The sequence below is a fragment of the Schistocerca piceifrons genome, chromosome 1 (genome assembly GCF_021461385.2).
Source record: "Schistocerca piceifrons isolate TAMUIC-IGC-003096 chromosome 1, iqSchPice1.1, whole genome shotgun sequence".
Taxonomy (NCBI): Eukaryota; Metazoa; Arthropoda; class Insecta; order Orthoptera; family Acrididae; genus Schistocerca; species Schistocerca piceifrons.
The window spans coordinates 1,012,417,662-1,012,437,571 of NC_060138.1; the positions used below are offsets into that span (position 1 = coordinate 1,012,417,662).

Consider the following 19,910-nt stretch of genomic DNA (forward strand, 5'->3'; position numbering starts at 1 on the left):
TGGCCACTGTCGAACTCTTGCACTTCACAGAGGTTTGCAGAGTATAACGATGTAAATATATTTTAAAAACGAACACAAACAGTCTCGACCGCAAAAACATTTGTTTCTTAACCATGCTCAGGCCTTCATCGGTAGGCGGTGGCGGTGAATGTGGCGGGTGTTGTAGCTCTACGAACGTCAACTGCTCAACACGCTCTCCATTCACAGCCGCCACCTACCACCATGGTGTGAGGATCTGACGATGGTCAAAAGATGACTGAAACCGGTTACCATAAAAAAAATTTTTGAGGTCGAGACTGTTTGCTATTTTTACCGTATTTTTTTCCAGACCGCTGTTCTCCAGAAGAAATCTTCTCAAAATTACTGATGTACATACGAGGGGCACTTGAAAAGTCCGTGCAAAAATAAAATCTACTTACGTGTTTAGGGTAAACCTCTTTTATTTTTCGACACAGTCTCCTTTCAGACTTGTACACTTCGTCCAACGGTGTTTTAATTTGTTGATCCCTTCCGAATAATAGGAATTGTCCAAGTCTGCAAAATAGCTATTAGTTGCTGCAATCACCTCCTCTTTGAATAAAATGTTCGTCCCGCCAGCCATATCTTCAAATTTGGGAACAAATAGTAGTCCGAGGGAGCCAAGTCTGGAGAACAGGGGGGATGTGAAACGAGTTGGAATCCTATTTCCATTAACTTTGCGACCACAACTGTAGAGGTGTGTGCTGGTTCATTGTCGTGATGAAAAAAGACTTTTTTGCGGTCCAATCGCCGGCGTTTTTCTTGCAGCTCGGTTTTCAAACGGTCCAATAACGATGAGTAATATTCACATGTAATATTTTTACCCTTTTCCAGATAGTCGACGAGGATTATCGCTTGCGAATCCCAAAAGACAGTCGCCATAACCTTTCCGGCCGAAGGAATGGTCTTCGCCCTTTTTGGTGCAGATTCTCCCTTGGTAACCCATTCTTTAGGTTGTTGATTAGTCTCAGGAGTATAGTAATGTTTCCTAGTTTCATCCACAGTGATGAAACGACGCTTAAAGTCCTGCGGATTCTTCCTGAGCAGCTGCAAACAATCCTTGCAACACTTCACACGATTCCGTTTTTGCTCTAGAGTGAGCAATCGCGGAACCCATCTTGCGGATAGCTTTCTCATGTCCAAATGTTTATGCAAAATATTATGTACCTGTTCATTCGAGATGCCCACAGCAGTAGCAATCTCACGCACCTTAGCTCTTCTGTCATCCATCACCACATCATGGATTTTATCAATGATTTCTGGAGTCGTAACCTCCAAAGGGCGTCCAGAACGTTCAGCATCATTTGTGCCCATATGACCACTCCGAAAATTTTGAAACCACTTATAAACTGTTCTAATCGAAGGTGCAGAGCCACGGTAATGTTTATCAAGCTTCTCTTTGCTCTCCTGAGGCGTTTTTCCTTTCATAAAGTAATGCTTAATCGCCATACGAAATTCTTTTTCGTCCATTTTTTGACGATCACTCGACTTCCTAGATTCACACGAATGCCAAACACAAAGAAATAAACAAATATGGCTGAAACTTGGTGTGTATTCTTTCCAAAGATGCTACTAACTAAACATGACCTCAATACGCGCCGGTGGTGCCATCTCTCGGACTTTGCCCGGACTTTTCAAACGCCCCTCGTATAAACTGTCGGACTACGTCCAAACCCCCAATGTTGCGAATCTCACGCCTGCCACCGCTGGGTGACTGGTGCCCCGACCTCGGCGTCTGGCCTGGTCCCAGCCAGCATGTCAGACGCTCCTTCAGCAGCGCGTGGCCCCGGCGCGTCCCGCGGTCCGCGGCAGCTGTGGTGACGTCACAGATTATCTGCCCGCCGGCCGGCCTCGGACCCGCGAGTGAGGCGCCGACAAACACACGCACAACAGTGCTCTGCCGGCAGCGGAGCGGGACGCGTGCGAATCTCGCTACGGGCCGGAACACCACAGCTCGCCGTTCAGTGTGTGTGCGCACCAGGATCGCACTTCGCAGCAGGAGAGGTAGCTGTGTTGCTAGTGCTTCTCCAGGTAAGTTTCCAGCAGCTTCCTGTATCTTATATTCAGCATGTAACTAAATTCCCTTTACATGTTTCGAGGACAAGTTCCTTACACCAAAACAAAACAAAAATCGATACTGTGAAAAACATCTTTTCCACAGAAAGTTCTTTGCACCAATTGTAATGTTATACGTGCCACTAACGTGCCAGGAATGGGGGTTATAATTGTTACATCCCACTTCTGACACCAATTGTAAAGTTATACAGACGCTAACGTGCCACTTTTGACACCAATTGTAATGTTAGGAGAAGTTTATAAGGGACTTCTGCAAACGATGTTAATGTGTAGCTTGGCAGGAAAGGGGAAAGAAGGCTGTTAAATATGCCTCGTGGCGGCAGTGTGCAGGAGGTCGAGCGGTCAGGATTTGATAGTGGGCATCCAGGGCTGCCGTTAAATGACAAAACAGGGAATTACGTACAATGAACAGGATATATTTCAATATACGGAGTACAAAGGACGCGCCTAGGGTCGGAAGTTAGCAAGTTTAGGCCAGTCTAGGAGGTCGAATAATTAATTAAAATGCGCAGCGGAAGGGGAAGTGGTTCATGTTAACTTACGTTGGTGGCCGGTCGCGAAAGGCAGAGCCGGAGGCCGTGCCTTCCAAAAAGACGCCTGTTCTGCTCGAGGTCTGGATTGCAAGAGAGAGAAGCAAGTGTGTTCTGCTCCGCAGGACGCTCTGGCGTCCACACACGTGATCGGTATCCCGCGCACGCTATTGGCTAAGATCAGTGGCGGACAGAACCGCCTCGGTTCTGAAAGGCAAGCGACTTGTGTCACGTAGACACGGCATGAATTACTTGGGGAGAAAACTGGTAAAGATTCCACTGGGCCTTTGAAATAAACCAGTTCCCTAAAATATTCCTTGACTGGCTGCCATCCTGTACAGTATTTTGGAAGGTGGTACTATGGACCAGAACAAAGAAAAATGGCAAGTAAACATCGGTTCTAAAATGAAAACACAAAAAGCTATTAGCACTTGTCCAACAGAAGCGAGTAATGAGGATAAACAAATGTTCATAGCTCTTAAATTATGCATTTTAGAGCCCATGTTTACTGGAAAATCTTACCTTCTTTTGGTCCATACTGCCTCCTCCTAAAATATGGAAAGCAAAGAGCTTGCAGTAGAATAAATATGTTTCACAATATTGAAGGTGAACAAGGAAGGTCTCATACCTTTTAAAGTATGGTCCTTTAGACTCCATGTTTACTAGACATTACGCTCTTCTTTTGGTGGAAGGAATCTGTCCTCAAAATATATAAAGGTAATTTAGCTACACCCTGTATAATCGAAAATGCTTGCCATAACGCGTAACTGTTCTTCAGAACACACGCTGGTTCAGTTTGTTATATCGTTCCAGAAGGCAATACCCCGTCGTCCATTTCAGCACCTGCAGCTCCTCGAAACTGATCGAAATTTTATAATTACTCAATCATTCTACTGGAGTAGAGTGGCGTTTAAGACTAATACAACTTCGTAGCGTTCTGCGGACCCCTGTCTATCTGAATGAAATCCGTTTGGGTATTAGGTGACCTTATTTTGAAACTAGAATAACTATTAAAATCGACGTTTTCACCGTACTTTCAGTAGCTCTTTCCAGGGCAACCTGAACAGGTCAGCTGTTCGTTTCATAATTGTTACAGTCATTTGTTAAAGGTATATATGAAGATAGTATCCGTTCCCGAAAGAACAGATACTATTAATGACCGTGCAGCTTCTCTAGAATGAAATGATAATTCAACCGACACCCTAGTTGCAAACAGGTGTTGATATATTTCATTGGGGACATGTTCAAAATGTGTGCCTCAACTGGGACTCGAGCACAGTATCTCCTGCTTACATAGCAGACGCTCTATCTATCTGAGCCACTGAGGGCACAGAGTATACTGCGCCTGCAGGGACTTATCCCTTGTACGCTTCCCGTGAAATCCTCATTCCCAACATGTCCACATCACTACATTCGTAGTGCGCCAAACAGATGTTTGCCCGTCACATTCATTACTCGTGGCGGATTAATCTACCAAGTCCCGTACGACTTGGGGCATAGAGTGTGTGTTCGTACAAGGTCAATGGCCGGGTAGGTTAATCTGACACGAGTAATCACTGTGATGGGCAAACATCTATTAGGCGCACTACGAATGTAGTGGTGTGGACATGTTGGGAATGTGGGCCTCACGGGGAGCGAGCAAGGGATAAGTTCCTGCAGGCGCACTCTCCTCTGTGCCCCCGGTGGCCTAGATGTATAGAGCGTCTGCCATATAAGCAGGAGATCCCAGACCTTTTCAATCAACGCCTGTTTGCAGCTAGAGTGTCGATTTAATTATCATTTCATTTGTTAAAGGACTGTACTCCAAAATCTTAAGTTTTAGCAAACGAAGGAAAATATTCTGCAGGTGAGTAGATGGAATGTAGCAGAGGGGACTTTTCAATGTTTAAAGAACAGAACGAAATGGATATTTAGCCATTACTGTAGCTTAATAGTAGTGCAATCTCTTTGAAGAAATTAAGTCCAGAATCCTAGAATAAGTTTCCTTTCTTGAGGAAGTAATTCATATGCATGATCAAGTTATGTTATTGGTAGTGTTTTAGATTATTTCTTTTTTTTACTCACACTTATTCACAGTTCTGTAACTCTAATCAAAATACATACAAAACGGTTTCATTGATCTTGAATCAGCAGCAGCAGCAGTAGCAGCAGTGTTACGAACAGGATATTTCTACGGATTACTGTAAAAATACCTATATTCATGCGCAATACAATCAGTCAAACGATAAACATCCTGCATTTTTTCCTGTTAACAGCCACTGGTACAGTGTCGGCCTTTCCAAAATTAGAAACATACACTCTTCTGGAAATACACACACCAAAAAAAGTTTTGCATCACCTCAGTTCCGAGAGTTCCGGAATCTTTACAGGAAATTGGAATAGAGATCAACATGAACATCATTTCCACCCTTTCTATTGCTCATCAAAACCACACATTGTATGTTGTACCACCATACAGCGAGACTTTCAGAGGTGGTGGTCCAGATAGCTGTACACACCGGTATCTCTAATACACAGTAGCACATCCTCTTGCAATGATGCATGCCTATATTCGTCGTGGCATATATAAGTTCATCAAGGCACTCTTGGTCCAGATTGTCCCACTCCTCAACGGCGATTCGGCGTAGATCCCTTAGGTGGGTCATATCGTCCACAAACAGCCATTTTCATTCAATTCCAGACATGTTCGATATGGTTTATGTCTGGAGAACATGCTGGCCACTCTAGTCGAGTGATGTCGTTACCCTGAAGGAACTCAATCACAAGATGTGCACGATAAGGGCGCGAATTGTAGTCCATGAAGACGAATACCTCGCCAGTATGCTGCCGATATGGTTGCACTATCGGTCGGAGGGTGGTACTCGCGTATCGTACAGCCGTTATGGCGCCTTCCATGACCACCAGCGGCGTACTTTGGCCCCACATAATGCCACCCCAAACTAGCAGGGAACCTCCACCTCCCTGCACTTGCTGGACAGTGTGTCTAACGCATTCAGCCTGACCGGATTGCCTCCAATGTCCCCGACGATTGTCTGGTTGAAGGCATATGTGACACTCACCGGTGAAGAGAACGTGATGCCAATCCTGAGCGGTCCATTCGGCATGTTGTTGGGCCCATCTGTACCGTGCTGCATGGTGTCGTGGTTGCAAAGATGGACCTCGCCATGGACGTCGGGAATGAAGTTGAGTCGTAACACGACGTCCTGCGGCTGCACAAAGAGCATTGTTCATCAAGGTGGCGTTGCTGTCAGGATTCCTCCGAACCATAATTCGTAGGCAGCGGTTATCTACTACCGTAGGAGCCCTTGGGCGGCCTGAGCGAGGCATGCCATCGACAGTTCCTGTCTCTCTGTATCTCCTCCATGTCCGAACAACACCGCTTTTGTTCACTCCGAGACGCTTGGACACAAAGTAATGCGGACGCGATCGAAGCGCGGTATTGAACATCTAGACGTCTACATCTACATCTACTTAGATACTCTGCAAATAACATTTAAGTGCGTGGCAGAGGGTTCATCGAACAACCTTCACAATTCTCTATTATTCCAATCTCGTATTACGTGCGGAAAGAGTGAACACCTATATCTTTCCGTACGAGCTCTGATTTCCCTTATTGTATCGTGGTGATCATTTCTCCCCGTGTAGGTCGGTGTTAAAAAAATATTTTCGCATTCGGACGGAAATTTGGTGATTGGAATTTTGTGAGAAGATTCCGTCGCAAAGAAAAAGCCTGTCTTTTAATGATGTCCAGCCCAAATCCTGTATCATTTTTGTGACACTCTCTGCCATATTTGGCGATAATACAAAACGTGCTGCCTTTATTTGAAATTTTCGATGTGCTCCGTCAGTCCTAACTGGTAAGGATCCCACACCGCACAGCACTATTCTAAAAGAGGACGGACAAGCGTAGTGTAGGCAGTCTCCTTACTAGATCTGTTACATTTTCTAAGTGTCCTACCAATAAAACGCAGTGTTTAGTTAGCCTTCCCCGCAACACTTTCTGTGTGTTCCTTCGAATTTAAGTTGTTCGTAATTGTAATACCTAGGTATTTAGTTGAATTTACGGCTTTTAGATTTGACTGATTTATCGTGTAACCGAAGTTTAACGAATTTCTTTTAGCACTCATGTGGATGACCTCACACTTTTCGTTATTTAGGGTGAACTGCCAATTTTCGTACCATTCAGATATCTTTCCTAAATCGTTTTGCAACTTGTTTCGATCTTTTGATGACTTTATTAGTCGATAAACGACAACGTCATCTGCAAACAACCTAAGACGGCTGCTCAGATTGTCACCCAAATCGTTTATATAGATAAGGAACAGCAAAGGGCCTATAACACTACCTTGGGGAACGCCAGATATCACTTCTGTTTTACTCGATGACTTTCCGTCAGTTACTATGAACTGTGATCTCTGTGACAGGAAATCACAAACCCAGTCACATAACTGAGACGATATTCCATAAGCACGCAATTTCACTACAGTATACGGAATCGATCTGAAATACCTTGTCAGTAGCACTCAACACTTCATGTGAATAAAGAGTTAGTTGTGTTTCACACGAACGATGTTTTCTAAACCCATGTTGACTGTGTGTCAATAGACAGTTTTCTTCGAGATAATTCATAATGTTTGAACACAATATGTATTCCAGAATCCTGCTGCATATATGATAACGATATGGGCCTGTAATTTAGTGGATTACTCCTACTACTTTTCTTGAATATTGGTGTGACCTGTGCAACTTTCCAGTCTTTGGGTACGGATCTTTCGTCGAGCGAACGCTTGTATATGATTGTTAATATGGAGCTAATGCATCAGTATACTCCGAAAGGAACCTAACTGGCATACAGTCTGGACCAGAAGGCTTGCTTTTATTAAGAGATTTAAGTTGCTTCACTACTAAGGGGATATTTACTTCTACGTTACTCATGTAGGCAGCTTTTCTGGATTCGAATTCTGGAATATTTACTTCGTCTTCTTTTGTGAAGGCATTTCGGAAGGCTGTGTTTAATAATTCTGCTTTGGCAACACTGTCTTCAATGGTATCTCCATTGCTATCGCGCCGAGGAGGCATTGATTGTTTCTTGTCGCTAACATACTTCACATACGACCAGAATCTCTTTGGATTTTCTGCCAGGTTTCGATACAATGTTTCGTTGTGGAAACTGTTATAAGCATCTCGCATTGTAGTCTGCGCTAAATTTCGAGGTTCTGTAAAATATTGCCGATCTTGTGGATTTAGCATCTGTTTAAATTCGGCATGTTTGTTTCTTTGTTTCTTCAACAGTGTTCTAACCCTTTTTGTGTACCAAGGAGGATCAGCTCCGTCGTTTGTTAATTTATTTGGTATAAATCTCTCAAATGCCGACACTATTTCTCGGAATTCAAGCCACTTCTGGTCTACACTTGTATTATTAATTTGGAATGAGTGGAGATTGTCTCTCAGGAAGGCTTCAAGTGAATTTTTATCTGCTTTTTTGAATAAGTATATTTTTCGTTTATTTTTGGAGGATTTGAGGATGACAATATTCACTCTCGCTACGACAACCCTGTGTCTGGTTTGATGCTCGTTATTAACTCAGGATTATTTGTTGCTAAGAGGTCAAGTGTGTTTTCACGACCGTTTACTATTCGTGTGAGCTCATGAACTAACTGTTCGAAATAATTTTCAGAGAATGCGGTTAGCAGAATTTCAGATGATATTTAATGCGTACCTCCGGAATTAAACGTGTATTTTCGCCAACATATCGAGGGTAAATTAAAGTCACCACCAACTGTTATCGTATGAGTCGGGAACGTGTTTGAAATCAAACTCAAGTTTTCTTTGAACCTTTCAGCAACTGTATCATCTGAATCTGGAGGTCGGTAAAAGGATCCTATTATTATTTTATTCCGGTTGCCAACAATGACCTCTGCCCATACTAACTCGCAGGAAGTATCTACTTCAATTTTGCGACAAGTTAAACCACTTCTAACAGCAACAAACACGCCCCCGCCAACCATGTTTAGCCTATCCTTTCGGAACACCGATAGGTTCTTCGCAAAAGTTTCGGCTGAGCTTATATCCGGCTTTAGCCGGCTTGCAGTGCCTATAACGATTTGAGCATCAGTGCTTTCTATTAGCGCTTGGAGCTCTGGTACCTTCCCAACATAGCTACGACAATTTACAACTGTTATACGTTTAGCCTGTATTCAGCCCGCACCCTTCGTGGCTGAAGCCCTTCTTGTGTTTTCCCGAGACCCTCTAACCTAAAAAAAACCTCCCCAGTCCACGCCACACAGCCCCTGCTACCTGTGTAGCCGCCTCCTGCATATAGTGGACACCTGACCTATGCATCAGAACCTGAAACCCAACCACCCTTTGACGCAAGTCGAGGAATCTGCAGCCTACACGGTCGCAGAACCGTCTGAGCCTCTGATTCAGAACCTCCACTCGGTTCTGTACCAGAGGTCCGCAATCGGTCCTGTCGACTATGCTGAAAATGGTCAGTTCTGCTTTCATCTTGGAAGCAAGACTGGCAGCCTTTACCACTTCTGTTGGCCGCTTGAAACCAGAGGGAATCTCTTCTGATCCAAAGTGACACACATCATTGGTACCGACATGAGCAACCACCTGCAGTTGGCTGCACCCTGTGCTCTTCATGGCATCCGGGAGAACCCCTTCCACATCTGGAATGACTCCACCCGGTATGCACACGGAGTGTACATGGTTTTCTTTCCCTTCTTGTCAGCCAAGTCCCTAACGGGCCCCATAACGCCTAACGTTGGAGGTCCCAACTACCAATAATGCCACTCTCAGTGTTTGCCCGGATCTTTCTGGCTGAGTTGTTTCCTCTGAAACAGGACAACACGAGCCGTGTACCTCCTTCCTGGTGGAATGACAGGAACTGATCGGCTGTCGGACCCTCTCCGTCTAATAGGTGCTGCTCATGCACGGATGTTTACATTTTTGGGCGGGTTTAGTGACATCTATGAACAGTCAAAGGGACTGTGACAGTGATACAATATCCACAGTCAACGTCTATCTTCAGGAGTTCCGGGAACCTGTGTGATCCAAAACTATTCTTGATACTTGTAAAAGATTGAATGTATGTATCTTTAGCCCTCTTATGTATTCAGCAGCCACAACAGATGACTGTAAAACTATGTTCAAACTGCATAAAGGATTATGGTTGATACTCGACTTCCTGGAACATGTCTATCTTGTCATTCTTCCGACAACCGCCCCTTTCCTGCAATGCGACAGCCACCAGAGAGGTTGTAAATTAGGTTCTTTTAGCTTCGTGGTGAACGTATTATTTCTGGGAACACTTAACGATATTCTTTCACCGTATATATTCTGACAGCTCATCTGGGTACCTGTTTTACCACGAAAAATTTCCTGTCACACGTTATACGAATGTTCCCTAATAGGAAAAATACTGTTCCACTTCATTAAACTTTTAGTAGCCGCGATAGACACAGACTTTCGAAGCATATACTAATGGTTATTTTGTTCTGTGCGGCCGTCGGAAGCAAATGTAGCTCTTCGACATTTGCTGGGACACATTCTTTCATATAATCAAACAGGAAGGAGTACACTTCATTTGCTCTTTTCCTAGGAATGCCTTCATGGCATACATGCATTCATTTTTCATGTTGTGTATACGAAATAAATTGAAATGCTTCCTGAAATATTTGGCGTAATACTTAAATGTAATGCCAGAACTGGGATGTTTTGTTTGCAGCAACTCGTACATAGCCTCAACTGTGAGCCTGGAAGTCGAATTTCTAAATCCATGTGAAGAGTGCAGTTACTCTTGTGCAGGAAATGGCTATGTGATAGTGAATGAGCTTCACATATGCAGATGGCATAGCACGGCTCTTGTTACCAGTTCCCCTCATATCTTCTGGATCACAATAACCAAAATGAGAAACGCAAGCGGTACGGCACACTTTCCGTCATTCAGTCTTCACTGACAATAGAAGGGAGAACCGATAGAGGTACTCAAGGTATCCTCCGCCACACACCGTCAGGTGGCTTGCGGAGTATGGATGTAGATGTAGATGTAGATCTTCCGTGAACTTTTCAAAACACCTGTCACAGCAGCTAGAAGGAAGGAAAACGAATATAACGTTACTTCGTCATCCTATTTTCAGACATAATATACCGGGTGATCAAAAAGTCGGTATAAATTTGAAAACTTAATAAACCACGGAATAATGTAGATAGAGAGGTAAAAATTGACACACATGCTTGGAATGACATGGGGTTTTATTAGAACAAAAAAAAAAGTTCACAAAATGTCCGACATATAGCGCTGGACAGCAAAGCGTCAGTGACTTTTACCGTGACGGGTGAGAGGTACGCCGATATGTTACAGAATGGCATCATCCCCAGCCTGGCTGATAAACACCTGCTGGAACGTATGATGTTTATGCAGGATGGCGCTCCACTCCATATTGCTAGATGCGTAAAAGATCTCTTGCGCGCGTCGTTTGGTGATGATCGTTTGCCCAGCCGCCACTTTCGTCATGCTTGACCTCCCAGGTCCCCAAGCCTCAGTCCGTGCGATTATTGGCTTTGGGGTTACCTGAAGTCGCAAGTGTATAGTGATCGATCGACATCTCTAGGGATGCTGAAAGACGACATCCGACGCCGATGCCTCACCATAACTCCGGGCATGCTTTACAGTGCTGTTCACAACATTATTCCTCGACTACAGCTAATGTTGAGCAACGATGGTGGACATATTGAGCATTTCCTGTAAAGAACATCATCTTTACTTTGTCTTGCTTTTCTGTGCTAATTATTGCTATTCTGATCAGATGAAGCGCCATCTGTCGGTCATTTTTTGAACTTTTGTATTTTTTTTTTGTTCTAATAAAACCTCATGTCATTCCAAGCATGTGTGTCAATTTGTACCTCTCTATCTACATTATTCCGTGATTTATTCAGTTTTCAAATTTATACTGACTTTTTGATCACCCGGTACACTGGTAAAAGTTGATATAGCTGTGAAAGCATTGTACCTAACCTGCATCGTTCACCGGTTTATCGTTCTGAAAAAGTTTTGCTTTACAGGTAATATAGCGATCACCTTTAGCTCTTCCTATTTTTATAACATTCTTTTCGTAATTTCCAGCATTACGTCCTCCTTTCTTTCTTTTATTGGTAATTTCAGTACGTTCAAACTCAGTACTTCTCACAACACATGTTTAGAAATACTAAAAGTTGAACAACGATAAGCGAAACGTAAAGCATAGAACACTAGGCACTCGACAGATGCCATGCGAAGATGATCACCATTGAAAGCGATTTATTCCAGGAGTGACACCTTTTTCTTGCAGAAAGTCATATCTGTGTGTATAGAATCTAATATCGTGCTTAACTCATTTTGTTAAATTTTGGAGTAAGGCTCTTTCAATAATGACTAGTTCTGTTTGATGTGGTTACATATTCAAAGGAATTTTATTCACAATAAGGTAGTTAATAATTCTTAATAAACCATGAAACGTTAAAGATACCGAAACATTTTCAACAAGTGACCGTAAGTTATGGGACATGTTCTTTGCCGCATGGTCAATATTTACAATCTCATTGTTTAGCATAATATTCCTGCAATTACTCTGGTGTTTCGTAGTAGTGCAACAAATCTCTATTTAACGCCCTTCGCTCTTGAAAGACTGGTAGGATTGTATGGTTTTTTTTCTTTATGTGGAAGTTTCCGGTAACTGTGATAGATGAAAGGAAAGCTTCGAACACCGCCTCATTTCACCGACAAACACATACAAACATCAGGTTATCTAGTTGCGTTGTAATCCACAGCCTCCATTTCCAGTGCATTTGCAAAAATATTGGATGCAACTATTGTAACCTCCCCACAAAAATTTAAAAGGAAAAAAAATGACAATATTTAATTATGAATGCTAATGGACATTGCTCTAAGCGTAACCTGCCCACAATGACATGTACTGACAATGGCAACAAAAATGTGAAATTCGCAATCTGACTCAAATATAAATTCCTCACAAAAAATTAAAGTCCATTCAGTGATAAGAAAATTCAATTAAACCGAAATATCGGTCTTTGGCCCAATCAGAATTAAAGTCTTACCTCAGAAACTGGATGTCAAATTTCTGCTCTTAATTTTGCGCACGGCTTGGAGGAACTGCATTGCAAATAATAATATTCCTTTTTTCTGTGATTTTACTGAAAATTTTCTTTAAAAGAAGTGGAATGAAATGGGAAGTGCAACGAAATTTTTAGTTCAATAAAAATTAAATTTTTGAAAAAATGCTTTTGAAATAAAAATTATTATTGGGGCACTTGTTGGAGAATAATGACAATAAATAAATTTTTACATTATCTAATGATTATATTAATTCACAGTATACCTCATTCAGCATCTTGACCAGTGTTGCCGACCGCCTACATCACACAACCGCACTGGGCTGCTACTACTGACCGACCGCTCGCAACTAAACCGAGCTACCAACTGTCACGACTACAGACAGAGTACTGCTCTGCATAGTGACAACTAGCGAACTGCTCGCAACACTCGCGTGGTCAAGCGCAGACCCTCTGGTCAGAGATGCTGCAATGCCTCGCCATCGCTGCTGCGTTACATACATGTTTCATAACCCTCCACTGGGGGGGCAAAAATTTGGCAGCGATGGTGAGTCATTTGGACTTGCCAATCGCGGCAAAATTTTTTCCTAATTAATAAACTTCTACAATTTACAGAATATTTAGATGTAGTACATAAAGTAAATGTTGTGCACACGCACTAAGTACAAAATATATCAGACAAAGAGAAAATGTGAGTACAAAACATAGTAACAAATCAGAAAAAAGTATGTACAAATTATATGACAGATAACAAAGTGCACAGGCACTGAAAAAATTCTTTAGCATATTCAGAACAAATGAACAGACTGGCAAAAAATATTATGTTGAAAAGTGACATGAGTGCACATGCACTGCAGTTGAGAACATATCAGCAAATGATGAAATGTATAAACAATTAGTAACAAATGACATAAGTGCATACGCATTGAAGTATTGAATATACAGAATAGTACAAATCATATTGAAAAATGAGAAAAGTGCACAGGCACTGAAGTTCAGTAGGAAACATATTAACACCTAACATAAGTGCACATGCACTGTAGTTCAGAACATATCATTACAATAAAAATGTATATACAATATAAAAGACAAGAGTGTACATATACTGTACTTCGGAACAATTCGAAAAATGTCTTTAGCATTTTCGCAATAAATAAACATAATGGCAAAACATCATGTCGACCAGTGACATAAGTGTACTCGCACTGGAGTTCAGCGAATCGAAAAAATGTATAACCCACGAACAGAAATGATGTTAACCAAAAAAAAATTTTTTTTCCTTATGTGACAAGAATCAGGATAGGAAAGGGAAGGATTGCATCATGGTTGTAGCACTTTAGATTGCACACAGCTGCTCTGAAAGTCCATATCTTTCCACAGAAGTACAACACCAAGTGACACAACTTGAAGTTCTTTTCCCATCAGAATTTATCAGTGTAGCCAAGACACTGAATTGTCGTAGTAATATTCCATGTTTTCATTTTGGCAGTACATTAGGTACACCAAACAGTGGGACCATAATAATGTCTTCATCGCTCACGGTGGTGGACAGCATGTCGTGTCAACACCACGCTCTTACAAGGCACACCAACGTAGAATTAGTGCAAAACCAAATATAGTGCTCCATGATCACTGGGATAAACAGGACAAATGGACATTGCAGTAATTCAGGGTAGTTAGCTCATGAGGTGAAGGACATTAAGTCACATAATATTGACAATTACAGACTTAATTAGTAGTTTGTGGCATTCATAGCCCAGTTATTGAACATTTCTGTACCAAGTATGTAGTATTACAGAAAAATGTTCATAAATTGTTTTACATAGAATCAGTAGCCTTCTTTTCCTAGTTACAAAGCATTATTAAATAATCCCATTCTTTTCCAGCTACAAAGTATAGCACAGTTAATTAATTATTTGTCAGTTAATTAGTAATAATCATTAACTTTTTCCTAATTACAAAGCATTATTAAACAGTCACATTCATTTCCAATTATAAAGTATGGCATAGTTAATTAATCATTTGTCAGTTAATTAATCATTTGTCATTTGAATATAGTAAGAATTATTAGCCTTCTTCTAATTACAGTTAATTAATCATTTGTCATTCCAATAGTAATAATCATTAGCCTTCTCCTAATTACAAAGCATTATTAAACAGTCACATTCCTTTCCAATTACAAAGTATGAACATTGAAAACAAGAGCTAATCAATGGCATAATTAATAACAATTCTTCCAGTGACATTAATTATTGGCACTCAGTGGCCAGCAAGTATTGAATAGAATAAAACATAGTTCATCATTCAGTATTATTCAGATCATTATGAAGTCATTATTAATAATCAGCTAATTAGTCATAGCATTAATAATCATGGGCATTTTAAGTAGTCTCATTACAATAAACAGTGGCAGTTATTAGCTAGTGACAAAGCATTATTTTAAATATATACTTTTTTTGTCTCATTAAGAAGTCATTACTCAAGTGACATATTATTCAGAGCTAATCAGTATTATTCAGAATTTTCTCAAACTGGTATCACTACTTGGGACTGGTAATACATTTTTTTTTTTTTTGTTAGCAATGCATTGCGTTGGGATCGATAATTAATTGCTGAGGCATAACACTATTTGTTTTTGACCTATTGCTGCAAATGAGGATAGGGAACGTCATTCGTCATGAGTCAGCTGTACCAAGGTTATGTAACAAGGCAGTATATGTGATCACATTTATAAATGATAGACACAAATGGGTAAAAATAAAAATGCAAGTACTAGAACAGGTATAATAAGTAACAGGTTTAGTAAGTATCATGAAAAGCTTCTCCTGAAAAAATAGAAAATGGATTATTGACCTGAAAGAAGAAACGCACACTATGCTGAAAAGTAGTGAACTTCGAATTAACAGGTAGTGAAATGTGTATAAAATGTGTTCCATAGCTGTCCTTTCCAAAACTTTCCGTCATCCTACTATGCAATATAACACCTGCTGTCAAAACAAACTGCAACAAATACTTAAATAACTACGTAGCATAAATACATAACTTCAACATTATCCTCATCTGTAAAGAAAACTTCATTATCCATATCATCATAACTTCACTATTATCATCACCTGTAAAGAAAAACTTCATTATTCATAACAGCATATCCTTCACCATTATTCATCAGTATTCATTATCATCTGCAAAAATATCACTTCATTACTCATTATACAACTATTCCTTATCTCTAGCATATTTCATCACTAAAACTAAGATGTGTAGTTCTGTCTGACAGCCTGCATCAATCACCTTGTATTCTGAAAGAAAAAATTAGTTAAGACTGCTATTCTACGATGAGTATAGTATATTCTTGTTAATGCTTGTTAATCCTGATCCATTTACTCTTCCCCATACAGTTATTGCATCTTCTTTCGTTTATTCCGTAGGTGAAATTCCCATTTATGATAAATTTATTTCTTAGAATCATCATTCCTTTCTGAAATTGATGAACAAAGATTAATGTCTTGCATTTAAATCATATACCCACTAAATAATGACTGGTTTATGGTGACACAATTAAGCATACAGCATAACATGACAGAAAACGTAATATCTCAAAGACATTGACAGTGTTCAGATGCAAAAATGTACACAGAATAATACAATGCAGCAGCAAAAAATGTAAGACAGTCACGATGTTGAGATGTCATCAGGCAAAAAATGTCAAAGTTGACTGGTGTGTTATATCTTGACTGTTTCACAGTGCATACAAACAAAACTGGAATACAATCATACATAAAAAAGACAAAATGTGACGTTCGTTGTGTTCAGCTTGTATATAGTGTAATTAATCGAGGCGAGAATTAAAGCCTTTAATGAAAAAAATGTAATGAAATTAACATGTCATTAGCTAACATTGCGTAATTAGCCATAAAATACGTAAGTGTGTCTGAAAAAATATGCACGGTCTGATGTGTAACGACAAGAAAAGCGACCTGCTAACCTTACCTTGCCGGGCACTTGCCAAGAAAAATACGATAATCATCAGTAATTAGTCAGGTGAAATAATTGCATTACTAAATGGCATCATAGTGTGTTGAATCATACAGTGGTTTCACTCAATAAACGGTTTAATGTTTGAGATATGGTGATTGCCTATCGATTTTCTGGTTCTCAAAGTTTCGACGTGTACAACATTGGGGTGAGGGATGCTGCGAATCCGATATGGACCTGCGTATAGAAGTTCAAATTTACTGCACTTACCTTTTAATTTGCTGGATAAATAGTGTGTACGTACTAGTATCTTCTGTCCAACGTGAAAGTCGCGGCGTGTACAAACCTGTTTTTGCTGTCTTCTCCGGCGCTCTGCGGCACGTTTGATGTTGTTCAGCGCAATGTCAATTATTTCGTGCTGTCGTAGGCGACGACTTTTGGGAAATTTTACTAATTCTTTAATTTTGTTTGGTGGTTCAACGTTTTTCAGTATAACAGACGGAGATAGCATAGTGGATTCATTTGGAATGGAATTAATTACATCTTGGAATGAGAGTATGTGTGTATCCCAATCAATATGTCTTTTGTGGCAGTATATTCGGCACAGCTTACCAATTTCTTTCATTAATCTTTCACAGGCGTGGTACTTGGATATATAAATCGGAGAAATGTTTCTGGCTCGTAACATGCGTGTCCATACGCTACTACGAAATTGAGATCCATTGTCAGAAATTACTTTCATTACATGCCCTACATGAAATAGAAAATGTTTTACAAATGCTTTCGAAACAGTTTTGACAGTAGCTTTGCGTAATGGAGTGCAAGTAACAAATTTTGAAGTGAGCTCAACAGCGACAAAAATGTAGCAAAAACCTCTGTTAGTTCTCGGAATCGGACCAAAAATATCTATTGCGGCCATATGTCTTAACTTAACAGGTATAATGGGATATAATGGAGGAATATGTGAAGTGGTGTCTGATTTAGCTTTCTGGCAAATTTTACAAGACGCTAAAACTCGTCGTATACGTTTCTCCATGTTAGTAAAATAACAGTTCTGTCTCAGTATAAGAAAACATTTTCTTGCTCCGTAATGTGCGTAACTTAAATGAGTGTACCAGATTAGTTTGTTAACCAGTTCGTCAGGAATGCATAATAACCAATTGTTGCTGTCAGGATGAGAGCGGCGAAACAGAATGTCATTGCGTACAGTGTAATGGTTTCTGGTCGTAACATTATTCTGATCTTGCCAAAGCAGTTTAATTTCTTTCCACACATTGTCTTTATTTTGCTCTTGTGCTATGTCCTGTAATGACGATGAAATAAAGTTTTCAAATGCAACTTGCTGAATGTACATGACACTGAAATTTGTTTCGCAGAAGTTGGTTGCTACGTCTTGCTGATTGTTACCGAGAGAACGCGATAGTGCGTCTGCTATAACATTTTGTGTGCCGGGAATGTGGACAATCGTAAAATTAAATTCCTGTAAATATAGTTTCCATCTGCTTAACTTGTCGTGAGTAAATTTAGCTGAAAGCAAAAATTGTATAGCTCTATGGTCTGTGTAAACGGTGGTATGTCTGCCATAAAGAAAGTGCCGAAATCTCGTAAAAGCCCATACAACACATAATGTTTCCAATTCTGTAACGGAGTAATTTCATTCAGCAGGTGACAAAATGCGACCTGCAAATGCGATGTTTTTGATTACTGTAGACCCATCTTCTTCAATTTCCTGGAAAATATGTACGCCTAAAGCGGTGTTGGAATTGTCGGTGGCAATGGAAAAATTTCTGGTAAGATCTGGGTGCGATAAAAGTGGAGCATTCAACAAAGCATGTTTCAAATAACATTCTCGTGAACAAAATTCTGCGTGTTAAAAGTAATGTTTGCGTTACTGTAATATGCAATCTGTGCTGTATCTGGTTAAAATCTATCGTACGTGTTATTATTTACGGGAGGATGTTGTGGCATATCGACTATTTGAACTGCTCTGTTATTTCTTACTGACGTATTACGCTATCGATGACACCTATTGTCTGTTTCATTCATGATTATTTGTTGTTGCTGATGTTGTTGCTGCTCATAAGATCGACTGTTATTAAATGTACGCTGAAAATTGTGCTCGTTATTTTTACGTCTGTCATGATAGTAATTTCTATACGGCGCATTGCGATGCGAGTTGAAATAGTGTGTTGTCTGTACGTAGTTATTTCTTTGCTGCCATGCGTTACTGCGTTACTGAGACTATACGTGCACGCGGCGAAACATTAAAGTTTGGTTGACCTTGTAGACTGCATTGTTGGTTACGTATGCTAAGCGGCTGACTTTCATGCTGTTGTGGTGAAAAACATCTATTGTTACAAAAATATGGTTTCTATTGCTGATAATTTTACACATACTGATGATTACGATTTTATCTGTTATTAAAATTACGGCGGTAGTTGCCATTACGGGAGTGCCTACTGAAAATTGTCACATTCGGTAAAATTTGTCATATCCGGTTTTCATTACATGTTTCTTAATACTAGGTAGAGCAATAGTTAAAGAGCAGTTTGGATAGATATAAAGGATAGTAGAAGAAAAAGGCAGCAGTGCAGAAAACTAAAGATGAAACAGCACTACTACAGCTCGGGGCCCTATGCTCGCTACGGCACATATTCATTAAAGCGTAATGAATCCCCTGAGGTCATTTACGCACTGCAAATAAATTTTAGCTTTTGCGTTGCAAGCAATAGCGGTAAAATTCCAAAAGTAAATCGCTGTATTCTTGCTAATTCCAGTTTCTGCATAAAACGTAATGCTGATGAAAATACAATAGCAAATTGTCGCCTCAGGTTCAAAGCTAGTTTCTCCATTACAGGTAATAGCGGTGAAAGTACAAAAATAAATTGTTGTATATAATGCAAATCATGTATCTGTGTTCTGCCATTATTAAATTCCTTATATTTTCTCACAAATGCAAATTCCTTATAATCAACGTTCTCGTCACTGAATTTGATAACACGTTCAGGTTTGTGTGTGAATTTGTTTGTCTGTGTCATTCCGTACTTCAAGTTACGTAGCTTTTCAGATTTTAAGTCGCGTAGTTGCTGTAAATTGCTCACATTATACACGCTGCGTGAGTCAGATAAATGTTCGCAAAGTGGCGTCTGCTGTGATGCGTTATTAACTGAAATACTTTTCATTTCTGTTACCTCT

At 40.3% G+C, this 19,910-nt stretch overlaps 1 protein-coding gene across 1 annotated transcript in view; it reads left to right on the plus strand.

The window, feature by feature from the left end:
• The first annotated feature begins 1,927 nt into the window (after nucleotides 1-1,927).
• Nucleotides 1,928-19,910, plus strand: part of LOC124800364 (parathyroid hormone/parathyroid hormone-related peptide receptor-like) — a 490,636-nt gene continuing 472,653 nt past the window's right edge. Inside the window, exon 1 of the mRNA XM_047263018.1 lies at nucleotides 1,928-2,049. The gene's annotated coding sequence lies outside the window, so the exon portion shown is untranslated. The remainder of the gene's footprint in view (nucleotides 2,050-19,910) is intronic.